General features: G+C 39.9%; 1 protein-coding gene across 1 annotated transcript in view; it reads left to right on the forward strand.

Annotated features, from left to right (window-relative positions):
• Positions 1-13,764, forward strand: part of FHIP1A (FHF complex subunit HOOK interacting protein 1A) — a 244,968-nt gene that overhangs the window by 66,616 nt on the left and 164,588 nt on the right. The window lies entirely within an intron of this gene.

The raw sequence follows: 13,764 nt of genomic DNA on the forward strand, positions 1-13,764 counted from the left end.
GAGACGACATCGGGTAGCAGGATATCAGCTAGATAGCTTATCTAACCATTGTGAACACCTACAAATCCAACGGGAAACCGAAGAGAAGAAGAGCAATAATTTTAGAAACAGAAAACTGATCACTTTCTGAAAGGTAGGACCTGCGGAGAAGTGAATCCAAAGCCACGGGAAGATAGACCGTGGGGGGAGGGGCCGGCTCCCGGCAAGTGGCGGAGCAACGGAGCACAAAATCGGGACTTTTAAAAGTCTGCTCCACAGAGGGACATCGCTCCAGAGGCTAAACCGGGGGGAAACCCAGGCGGGGTCAGCATAACCCCAGGTCCCACGGGGTCACAGAAGGACTGGGGGTGTCTGAGTGCCGCAGAGCTCGCAGGTATTAGAGCGGGGAAGCCAGCTACAGCGACAAAGCCGAGGAGTGAGCTCTCAGCCCGGAGTTACCTTGTGCCGGTCCCAGGCTGGGTGGGCTCGGAGCGCAGCCGGAGGCCATGGAGACGGAAGCAACTGGGTGCATTTCTCCGAGTGCCAGCAACTGACCGCTTTCCTACCGGTGCGACCACAGGCCAGGGAGGCAGGGCAGTTGGGCGCTTTTCTCTGAGGGCTCACTGAGGAGCGGAACCCCAAGCTCTCGGCTCCTCCCGGCGGAGAGATTGGGAGGCCGCCATCTTCATTCCCGTCCTCTGGAACTCTACAGAAAGCGCTCAGGGAACAAAAGCTCCCTAAAGCAAACCCCAGCGGATTACTTAGCCCAGCCCCTGGCAAGGCCGGTGCAATTCCGCCTGCAGCAAAGACACTTGAGACTTACCACAACAGGCCCCTCCCCCAGAAGATCAACAAGAAACCCAGCCAAGACCAACTTCACTCACCAAGGACAGCAGAATTCTAGAGGAGGAGAAAGCAAATCTTATCTGGACAAAATGACAAGGCGAAAAAACTCACCACAAAAAAAAAGAACAAGAGGCAGTACTGAAGGCTGGAGACCTAATCAATACGGACATTGGTACCATGACAGATCTAGAGTTCACAATGACGATTCTCAAGGTTCTAGGCGGGCTCGAAAAAGGCATAGAAGATATTAGAGAAACCCTCTCCAGAGAGATAAAAGCCCTTTCTGGAGAAATAAAAGAACTAAAATCTAACCAAGTTGAAATAAAAAAAAGCTATTAATGAGGTGCAATCAAAAATGGAAGCTCTTACTGCTAGAATAAATGAGGAGAAGAAAGAATTAGTGACATAGAAGACCAAATGACAGAGAATAAAGAAGCTGAGCAAAAGAGAGACAAACAAATACTGGACCACGAGGAGAGAATTTGAGAGATAAGCAACACCATAAGACGACACAACATTAGAATAATTGGGATTCCAGAAGAAGAAGAAAGAGAGAGGGAAGCAGAAGGTATATTGGAGACAATTATTGGAGAGAATTTCCCTAATATGGTAAAGGGAACAAACACCAAAATCCAGGAGATGCTAAGAACGCCCCTCAAAATCAATAAAAATAGGTCCACACCTCGTCACCTGATAGTAAAATTTACAAGTCTTAGCGACAAAGAGAAAATCCTGAAAGCAGCCCGGGAAAAGAAGTCTGTAACATACAAGGGTAAAAACATTAGATTGGCAGCGGACCTATCCACAGAGACCTGGCAGGCCAGAAAGAACTGGCATGATATATTCAGAGCACTAAATGAGAAAAACATGCAGCCAAGAATACTATATCTGGCTAGACTATCATTGAAAATAGAAGGAGAAATAAAGAGCTTCCAGGGCAAACAAAAGCTGAAAGAATTTGCAAACACCAAACCAGCTCTACAGGAAATATTGAAAGGGGTCCTCTAAACAAAGAGAGAGCCTAAAAGTAGTAGATCAGAAAGGAACAGAGACAATATACAGTAACAGTCACCTTACAGGCAATACAATGGCACTAAATTCATATCTCTCAACAGTTACCCTGAATGCTAATGGGCTAAATGCCCCAATGAAAAGACGCAGGGTATCAGAATGGATAAAAAAACAAAACCCATCAATATGCTGCCTATAAGAAACTCATTTGAGACCCGAAGACACCTCCAGATTTAAAGTGCGGGTGTGGAAAACAATGTACCATGCTAATGGACATCAGAAGAAAGCTGGGGTGTCAATCCTTAGATCAATTAGATTTTAAGCCAAAGACTGTAATAAGAGATGAGGAAGGACACTATATCATACTCAAAGGGTCTGTCCAACAAGAAGACCTAACAATCTTAAATATCTATGCCCCTAACATGGGAGCAGCCAGCTATATAAACCAATTAATAACAAAATCAAAGAAATACATCGACAGTAATACAATAATAGCAGGGGACTTTAACACTCCCCTCACTGAAATGGACAGATCATCTAAGCAAAAGATCAATAAGGAAATAAAGGCCTTAAATGACACACTGGACCAGATGGACATCACAGATATATTCAGAACATTGCATCCCAAAGCAACAGAATATATATTCTTCTCTAGTGCACATGGAACATTCTCCAGAATAGATCACATCCTGGGTCATAAATCAGGTCTCAATCGGTACCAAAAGATTGAGATCATTCCCTGCATATTTTCAGACCACAATGCTCTGAAGCTAGAAGTCAATCACAAGAGGAAATTTGGAAAGAACCCAAATACATGGAGACTAAGCAGCATCCTTCTAAAAAATGAATGGGTCAACCAGGAAATTAAAGAAGAATTGAAAAAAATCATTGAAACAAATGATAATGAAAACACAACGGTTCAAAATCTGTGGGACACAACAAAGGCAGTCCTGAGAGGAAAATACATAGCGGTGCAAGCCTTTCTCAAGAAACAAGAAAGGTCTCAAATACACAACCTAACCCTATACCTAAAGGAGCTGGAGAGAGAACAACAACGAAAGCCTAAACCCAGCAGGAGAAGAGAAATCATAAAGATCAGAGCAGAAATCGATGAAATAGAAACCAAAAAAACAATAGAACAAATCAACAAAACTAGGAGCTGGTTCTTTGAAAGAATTAATAAGATTGACAAACCCCTGGCCAGACTTATCAAAAAGAAAAGAGAAAGGATGCAAATAAATAAAATCATGAATGAAAGAGGAGCGATCACAACCAACACCAAAGAAATACAAACAATTATAAGAACATACTATGAGCAACTCTACGCCAACAAATTTGACAATCTGGAAGAAATGGATGCATTCCTAGAGACATATAAACTACCACAACTGAACCAGGAAGAAATAGAAAACCTGAACAGACCCATAACCAGTAAGGAGATTGAAACAGTCATCAAAAATCTCCAAACAAACAAAAGTCCAGGACCAGACGGCTTCCCAGGGGAATTCTACCAAACATTTAAAGAAGAATTAATTCCTATTCTCCTGAAACTGTTCCCAAAAATAGAAATGGAAGGAAAACTTCCAAACTCATTCTATGAGGCCAGCATCACCTTGACCCCAAAACCAGACAAGGATCCCACCAAAAAAGAGAATTACAGACCCATATCCTCGATGAACACAGATGCGAATATTCTCACCAAAATACTAGCCAATAGGATCCAACAGTACATTAAAAGGATTATTCACCACGACCAAGTGGGATTTATTCCAGGGCTGCAAGGTTGGTTCAACATCCGCAAATCCATCAATGTGATACAACACATTAATAAAAGAAAGAACAAGAACCATATGATACTCTCAATAGATGCCAAAAAAGCATTTGACAAAGTGCAGCATCCCTTCCTGATTAAAACTCTTCAAAGTGTAGGGATAGAAGGCACATACCTCAATATTATCAAAGCCATCTATGAAAAACCCACCGCAAATATCATTCTCAATGTAGAAAAACTGAAAGCTTTTCCGCTAAGGTCAGGAACACGGCAGGGATGTCCGTTACCACCACAGCTGTTCAACATAGTACTAGAAGTCCTAGCCTCAGCAATCAGACAACAAAAAGAAATCAAAGGCATCCAAATTGGCAAAGAAGAAGTCAAACTATCACTCTTTGCAGATGATATGATACTGTATGTGGAAAACCCAAAGGCTCCACTCCAAAACTGCTAGAACTTATACAGGAGTTCAGTAAAGTGTCAGGATATAAAGTCAATCACAGAAATCAGTCGCATTTCTTTACACTAACAACAAGACAGAAGAAAGAGAAATTGAGGAGTCAGTCCCATTTACAATCGCACCCAAAACCATAAGATACCTAGGAATAAATCTAACCAAAGAGGCAAAGAATCTGTACTCAGAAAACTATAAAGTACTCATGAAAGAAATTGAGGAAGACACAAAGAAATGGAAAAATATTCCATGCTCATGGATTGGAAGAACAAATATTGTGAAAATGTCTATTCTACCTAAAGCAATCTACACATTTAATGCAATCCCTATCAAAATCCCATCCACTTTTTTTAAAGAAATAGAACACATAATCCTAAAATTTATATGGAACCAGAAAAGACCTCAAATAGCCAAAGGAATATTGAAAAAGAAAGCCAAAGTCGGTGGCATCACAATTCCAGAGTTCAAGCTCTATTACAAAGCTATCATCATCAAGACAGTATGGTACTGGCACAAAAACAGACATATAGATCAATGGAACAGAATAGAGAGCCCAGAAAGACCCTCAGCTCTATGGTCAACTAATCTTCGACAAAGCAGGAAAGAATATCCGATGGAAAAAAGACAGCCTCTTCAACAAATGGTGCTGGGAAAATTGGACAGCCACATGCAGAAAAATGAAATTGGACCATTTCCTTACACCACACACGAAAATAGACTCAAAATGGATGAAGGACCTCAATGTGAAAAGGAATCCATCAAAATCCTTGAGGAGAATGCAGGCAGCAACCTCTTTGACCTCAACCGCAGCAACTTCTTCCTAGGAACATCGCCAAAGACAAGGGAAGCAAGGGCAAAAATGAACTATTGGGATTTCATCAAGATCAAAAGCTTTTGCACAGCAAAGGAAACAGTTAACAAAACCAAAAGACAACTGACAGAATGGGAGAAGATATTTGCAAACGACCTATCAGATAAAGGGCTAGTATCCAAAATCTATAAAGAGCTTATCAAACTCAACACCCAAAGAACAAATAATCCAATCAAGAAATGGGCAGAGGACATGAACAGACATTTCTGCAAAGAAGACATCCAGATGGCCAACAGACACATGAAAAAATGCTCCCCATCACTTGGCATCAGGGAAATACAAATCAAAACCACAATGAGATACCACCTCACACCAGTCAGAATGGCTAAAATTAACAAGTCAAGAAATGACAGATGCTGGCGAGGATGCGGAGAGAGGGGAACCCTCCTACACTGCTGGTGGGAATGCAAGCTGGTGCAACCACTCTGGAAAACAGTGTGGAGGTTCCTCAAAAAATTGAAAATAGAGCTACCCTATGACCCAGCAATTGCACTCCTGGGTATATATCCTAAAGATACAAACGTGGTGCTCCGAAGGGGCAAGTGCACCCGAATGTTTATAGCAGCAATGTCCACAATAGCCAAACTGTGGAAAGAACCTAGATGTCCATCAACAGATGAATGGATAAAGAAGAGGTGGTATATATACACAATGGAATACTATGCAGCCATCAAAAGAAATGAAATCTTGCCATTTGCAACGACATGGATGGAACTAGAGGGTATTATGCTTAGCGAAATAAGTCAATTGGAGAAAGACAACTATCACATGATCTCTTTGATATAAGGAAGTGGAGATGCAAGGTGGGGGCGGGGTTTGGGGGGAGGTAGGAAAAGAAAAAATGAAAAGATGGGATTGGGAGGGAGACAAACCATAAAAGACTCAATCTCAAAAAAACAGACTGAGGGTTGCTGGGAGGAGGGGGGCCGGGAGAGGGTGGTGGGGAAATGGACATTGGGGAGGGTATGTGCTATGATGAGTGCTGTGAAATGTGTAAACCTGGCGATTCACAGACCTGTACCCCTGGGGATAAAAATACATTATATGTTTATTAAAAAAAAAAAAGAAAGAAACGAGATAAACCCAGACTGAGGGCCCTACCAAACAGCTGGCCTGTGCTCTGCATAAAGGTCAAACGTGTTAAAGACAACGATTGAAGGAAATAAAAGAAAGATGAAGGAACTGTTCAATTAAAGTAGGCTGAAAAGACATGACAGCTGAATGCGGTGCATGATCTAGAACTTCCTTTTGTCATAATAGACATCGCTGGGACAGTTGGCAAAATTTGTATATTGCTTGCAGATTGCAGTGTTGTTTTATTGATGTTAATTTCCTGATCTTTAGAACTGTACTATGGTTATGTAAGAGTTTTTAGGAAATACACATTGGAGTTTCTGAGGGTAAAAAAAAAAGATTATATGAGCATTTTCTATGCCTCAAATCACCTGTCATTTGTTTTAGTGGTTAAGGGTAGGGAATTGAAAGTTAGACTTGGGCTTCAGACCCAAGCTGGCCACTGTGTGATTTTAGTTACATGATCTCTTTAAGCTTTAGTTTCCTGTCTATCAAATGTGTATCCATGGGGGTGCCTGTGTGGTTTAGTCAATGGAGCATGCTACTCTTGATCTCTGGGACCTGAGCTCGGGCCCCACTTTGGGTGTGGAGATTACTTAAATAAATTCATTCATTCATTCACTCATTCATGTGTTCATTCATTCATGTGGTCAATGGATGTTAAGGAATTTCTATGTGCCAGGCCTGTTCTTGGTGCTGGGAAGTCAGCACTGATCAAAGCAGACACAACCCCTGCATTTCTGGAGCTTATATTCTACAGGGAGAAATGGAATATGAATTAATAGAAGTGAAATCAACTTTAGACAGAAACAGTTGCTTCATGGAAAAATGAAAAATGGGGGTGGAATGACACGATTAGAAGGTGGGGCAGATAGGGGCACCTCTGTACCGAGGTGACCTTGGAAGCAGAGACATAAATGGAGAAGGGAATGATATATGCAGGAATCCAGGGAGAGGAGATCTCAGGGAACAGCAGGTCTGGTAGGCGCTGCCCCAGCCCTGAGGCCAGACGGTGTGTTTGAGGAGCAGTGCAGAGGAGAGCAGGAGTCCCGTGAGCGAGGGCTAGAGCATCCATGATGGTGGCACCCAGCTGGTTGGGTTGCTTACAGAATTCAGTGAGAAAACACGTTTAGTATGTACTTTGCACACATTAAAAGAATAATACACCATAATACATGAGGATTGTTTTAGGAATGCAAGAAGGATTTGGTGGCATGGCGTTCATTATCTTTTTAAGTATCAGTAACAAAAATCGTGTTTTTATGGAAAAGCCATCTGATAAAATTCAGTATCATCTATTGATCTAAAAATCCCTCAAAATAGAGGAGCAAAATATCCTTAGCAAAATAAGGTATGTCTGTCTCAAGCCAAAAACCATCTTAGGCTTAATAGGAGATTTGAGAACATCCCCATGGAAGTCTGGAGCAAAATAGGAATGTCCACTATTTTTTACTGTTTATTAGTGGTGTTTTGGAATCCCAAGTCAAGATAGTTGAACAAGAGAAAGAAAATAAAGTTATAAAGGTATAAAAGGTAATAAATATTACTTGCAAATGATAGGAATATATGACTAGAATACAAACTAATTTTATAGATAATATATAAATATGTCTGGATACCAAGACAATTTGTCAACATCTATAGCTTTCATATATACCAACACTAATGAATTTAAAGAAATAGTGGAAGATCATTAGCATGAAAAAGGATAAAGTACCAAAGAATAAACTTAAGAAATATATACAATGTATATGAAGGCACTTAATGCTCCTGAGGGATACAGAAAAGGTATGAAAAGGCCTGTCCTATTCTTGAATATAGAGATGCTAGTTCTCCTTAAATTAATGTGTGTGTTTGATGTAGTTCCAGTGAAAATAACAACAGGATTTTTTTTTTTTTTTTTTTTTTTTGGTGGGGGTTACTAAACAAGTGTATTCTGTGTTCACATGGAAAAATAAGAATGAATAGCCAGGACAACTCTGAAAAAGACGTTACAACACATTGTAGGGGCACCTGGGTGGCTCAGGCGGTTAAGCATCTGCTTTCAGCTCAGGTCATGATCTCAGGGTCCTGGGATCCCGCATTGGGCTCCCTGGTCAGCGGGGAGCCTGCTTCTCCCTCTGCTGCTCCCTCTGCTTGTTCTCTTTCTCTATCAAATAAATAAATAAATAATATTAAAAAAAACCCTAAAAACCCCACATTGTAAAGTGGGGCACCTAGGTGGCTCAGTCGATTATGTGTCTGACTCTTGGTCTCACCTCAGTTCTTGATCTCAGGGTTGTGAATTCAAGCCCCACTTTGGGCTCCATGCTGGGTGTGGAGCCCATTTACAAAAAAACAAAACATATTGTAAGGCTATAATAATCGAAACATTGGTATTACCAAATATCATATTTAGCATATGATAAAGATGGCCTTTCAGATTAATTAGGGAAAGATGCTCTGTTCAATAAATAGTAGTGGGATAAGCAGGTAGCCATTTGGAGTGAAAAAACTGTTTAGAGCAGTACCTCAATTGTTAAGCCAAAACCTATATAAAACAGATATTTAACAAATAAGTTCTAGAAGGCAGCATGAGAAATTATTTTATAATCTTGAAGTACATAGGTTCTTTCTAAGTAAGACAGAAAACTGAGAAGCCATAAAAGGGATGGGTGACCTTGATCATATTACCTCCCCCCACCCCCCAAAAAAACCCTAACTGAAAAAATCCTGCATAAGGAAACCAAGAGAACAAGAAAATTGGGGAGAATGTTTGCTTTCCATATCACAAAGGGGGACTAATTTTTCTAATAAAGAGCTCCTACAAATCCCTGAGAAGTCCAGCCATTCAGTAGACAAACGGACAAAGGATACAAATAGCCTTCTGGAAGGGAAATGACCGTGGCTTTGGCTTTTACACTCCACTCATTAAAGGAGATTTGCATGTGACAGCTACGTGGAGGTATCATTTACCACTATTAGATGGGTTTATAACCTACCCTGTAAAGGGCATGAATGCAACACAGTAGCCCCTTTAGTGGGCCATCTGGCAAAATCTATCATATGAAGAATCTTGTATGTTTTGACGAGGAACTTCAGTTCTAGAAATTTATCCTAGTTATGAATACGTTCTCCGAGATATACTATATATTCCTGTGTACTATAAATGTATCTTACATGGACATACATATTACATGCATGAGAAAATGATTTATATACAAGATAATTATTGTAGGAGTGTTTATAATGGTTAAAGATTGGAAACAACTGAAATGTTCATCCACAGCAACTGAATAAAAACACTGTTACATCTGGATGTTAGAAACCACGCAGTCATAAAAAATATCAGTGAATCTCTTTATGTATTGTTTTGGAAAAATTGCCGGTATATGTTTGGTGAAAAATGTAAGGTACAGAACAGTGTATATAATATATTTATTTGTGTTAAAGTGTTTGCTTGTTTATGAATAGATACAGCTTCTGGGGAGTGTAATTTGAATTTGAATACACCCCCACCACTTCCCCCCAAAAATTGCATTTAGCACAGTGCCTTGCACTTAGCACTTATGACACATTGTTGGTGGTGGATATTTCCATTATAATTACAGGGTTCTTTTATTTCATGAGCTGATTTTTAACAGTTGGTTTGGAAGAGGAAGCCTATCTCACTATAAATGCTGCTTAATGAGGGTCATACTCATGTTATTCATCAAAAATGCTGTATGTGCTTCCTGAAGTATGTTTCTTGGAGGATGTCAGTACAAGCTCCACAAACCAAAGATGTCAAATAAGATTGGGGAACGTTAGAACGTTCGATTAAAACTGAGTGGGCTTCTTTCCTGCAGATTTTCTTGGAGCCTTAATACACATAATGTGCTTTGTGAATATTCAAGAGGGATATTTAGAATGCAGTGTTTTCCAAATTTATTTGAATGCAGAACTTTGAACAGCAATGGTTACTACTTTTTTTTTCCCCCCCTTTAAGAAGCGACCTTTGAGTAGTTGTCACTTTGGGAAATAGCACTTTAATACTTAGGTTTTGGTTTTGTTCACCTTCGTTATTCATTTTAATAAACTTGTTTTTTTGATTCATTCCTGAGATGCCTGTCATCTCTCCCTGCCTGTTTTTCCTCCTCTGGGATATGCTACAACTCATTAATTTATTTCTGGGTTAAGACCTTCCAAAAGTCATCCAACTTACGCTGGGTTTCTTGGGTAAAGAGGAGACTCTGTGTATCTAATGCAAAATATCAGGGATTGATTGAATGGAAATTGAAGATTGAAGCTTGATGTGTTTCAACTTTTCCCAAAGGTTTAGTAGTGGAGGGGTGTGGGAGGGATGGGGTGGCTGGAGTGGAGGGGTGTGGGAGGGATGGGGTGGCTGGGGGATGGACACGGGGGAGGGTATGTGCTATGGTGAGCGCTGTGAATTGTGTAGGACTGATGAATCACAGACCTGTAGCCCTGAAACAAATAATACATTATATGTTAATAAAAAAAAGTTTTGCTGGTCAGGGAAAGGAATAAGATCAACTTAATGGGTAGTATAGTTGAGGAACTGTGAGCTTAATGTGGAGAAGATAACATCATTGTGGCTCAGAAGATATGGGACCTACCTCTGTCTTCACAGTTTCCAGTTATTCCCTCTTGAACAGGCCCCTTTGCCTCTTGTACTTCATTTTTATCATCTATGAATTCAGGGATTGGGTTTACGTGCATCCATTTTAAGGCTGAGTTATTATATGCTTAATGGAATCAGTGAAGATTGTAAGACCACATAGAACATTTTGTTCTGCTCTACAGTGTCCACATGTGAATATAATCTATCTCAGATCAGCTCTTTTGGAGAATGAAATTATTCAATAATTAGCTCATAGTCAGTTGCATGTGTTGGAATGAACTTGTTGAACTTTTAGAGACTTCTGTTTTGATTGATTGATTTAATTACCTTGCAGGAAAGCACTTGATTATAACAGAGGTCAATTAATATAGTGCTATGGATAAATCTACACCTCCTGTGTAAACCCCCGCATCTGTTTTACTGATTATAGGGAGAAATTTATGATGGAGGTATTAATTATCCATCCCTCCCCCCTGCCATGTTCATTTGGTGGTTTTGCTAATACTTTTTGTGTATTCCTGTCTATTAACAGGTTTCTGAACTCAGCACAGCAGAGGTCTAAATTCGTTGAATTTATGCCATCTGGAAATGAAGTTTAAATTTTGTTCTTTTGTTGAAATTAGGGATGTGACATCGCTGTCACACAGGAGTGTGAGCCTGAATTTGATTTTATTATATGGAGGTAGGACGTTTTGTTCGAAGGAGAGCACTTGCCTGAGCAGAGATTTGAGTGTGACTGAGTTGTTAACTGCCAACCCTCACCCGTCCTTTTAGCAGGAGAAATATTTTGTTTTTAAATGAGATGACAACCAAGAGGATTATCAAGACCCAGCGAATTTTAAAAGAGTCTTTCAGTTTACTTGAGTTCTGTTTAACCTTGCTTTTGATGTCATTCTCTGCATTACTGTCAAAGGACTTGGCTTCCTTTGGAGTCCTGAAGTGTTGCTGCCACGAATCATGATGGTGAAATAGAAGTGGTTCTCAGTAAAGCCCTCACTGACACACAGCGATGCCTTATTACCTCAGTAAAAGTGTATGTGTGAGCGCCTCAAAATGTTGAGTGTAAGGGGAGGATATATGATAATGGACACTAAGATGAGAGAAGTATTTCTCATGAATTAGAGATGCCCTTTTATAATTCAGCAGTCACAGGATGAAGAAAGGCTTAAAATCACCTGAAAAGCATCTGGAAGCAATCTGTAATTCTTAAGAGGCCTTAGAAGAGTCTGTATCTCTCCCATACATGATGATAAAACTGTTCACATGGGATTATGGAGAAAGTAGCATTCCATTCCTTGTAAAACCTCTTGTGATGAAATTGCCCGAGATGTGATTATGAATTTAACTGTGATGTCGCAGATGCTTAATAAATGATTAATTGATTAGAGTGGAGAAGGCAGATTTGAAGGTCCTGAAGAAAAATTTTCTTTTGAAAAAGATTGTGCACCCCAGCTAGTGGTGGGGGTGTAGGGGGAGGGGCAGAAGGAGAGGGAGTGAGAGAGTATCTTAAGCAGGCTTCACACCCAGCATGGATCTCACGACCCTGAGGTTATGACTCCAGTCCCAATTAAGAGTTGGATGCTCAACCACTGAGCCAATCAGGCACCCCAAATTTTTGGTATTTTTAAACAACAGAAATTCAACTGAATAAATTTAAAGATAAATTGGCCTTATTCAACTGATTTATGAATTGGGCAGGATCCCATCGCAATAAAAAGGAACTTCACCGAGTTGTTCAAGAAGGGTTTTTAAAAGCAGAAAGGGGGTGGAAAAAGGAAATTATTAGCAAAGAATGCATTGTTTCAGGTAAGTTTGTCTTCCTAAGGGAGATGGAAGGGGTCTATTAGGTGGATTATCTCCGTGGTGCTCATTCTGCTAATTCCATGTTGACTGGCTAAAGGTCACATTCCTGGGGGGATTGTGGCAGGTTGAAGTACAATTAGGTTAGGTATTAAGTCATGGTTTGCTGACAGGATTTAGCACTAGTGACTCCATTTTGGACCTGCTATCTCCTTTTAAGGATATGAAGAATTGATTTATTTGCATGGAAAATGTTACCTTTTATTTTTTAGTCTCATACTCACTCTCCTTCTGCCTGGTCATTACCGCCACTGTGACTGGTTTTAGAGGTTTAGGTCACACTGAGGTCTTCCTCCCAAGACACCCCTATTTTTTTTCCGCTTTCATGAAATATTTGTTACAAGAAAAGGTATTATCTTCTAAGCCTTTGAGGCACCTGTAGGTCAAACACACATAAAACCTCTGACAGTGACTTCTAGGAAACCATCTTTTAATATATTGGACTGTTGCAGAAAAATTATCTCATTCATGGGTGGTTCATCCTTGTTACACAGAGATTTTGAAGAGATCTATTTGTTATACTAGACTCTGACTTGAATTACTCACCTTAACCCGTCTAAGTTGGGGAAATAGTTTACTTGATACTTATAACTTGATTGAAACAAATTGTATCTTATTTCTTGCTTTTGCATAAGTAGTTGTGATCATATATAATTACAACATTGTGCTCTGCTTTTTCTTTATTGATAAATGGCATTTTCCGTTTTATTATAAACTCATAAAAGCTTTTGATGGCTGACAAAATCATGGTTATGTTAAACTATGTTGTGTCAAATTTACTTAACTCTTCCTCAGTTATTGGGCATTTAAATGGTTTCCATGTTTTAAATATAAGTGTGTATGTGTATGTGTATATACATATGTATATATATTTTCATTTTATTTTAATTCAAGTATAGCTATCATACAGTGTTATATTAGTTACAGTTGTGCAATATAGTGATTCAATACTTCCGTATAACACCTGATGCTCATTAGGACAAGTGCCCTCCTTAGTCCCCATTGGTGTGGTTTCAAGTGGTGTTGGGGCACCTGGGTGGCTTAGTTGGTTCAGCATCTATTGGTTTCGGCTCAGGTTATGATCTCAGGGTTCCGGGATCGAGTCCTGCATGGGGTTCCATGCTCAGTAGGGGGTGTGCTTGAGGATTCCCTCCCTCTCCCTCTGCCCTTCCCCCTTCTCTCTCTCTCTCTCAAATAAATAAATAAATCATTAAAAAAAATAGATGAAGTGGTGGGGTTCAGAGCCAACAGCCTTGAAAGAATTCTTGTGATGTTTTTGGTGCAAAAAAGTGGTT

The sequence above is a fragment of the Martes martes genome (assembly GCF_963455335.1).
Source record: "Martes martes genome assembly, chromosome: 2".
Taxonomy (NCBI): domain Eukaryota; kingdom Metazoa; phylum Chordata; class Mammalia; order Carnivora; family Mustelidae; genus Martes; species Martes martes.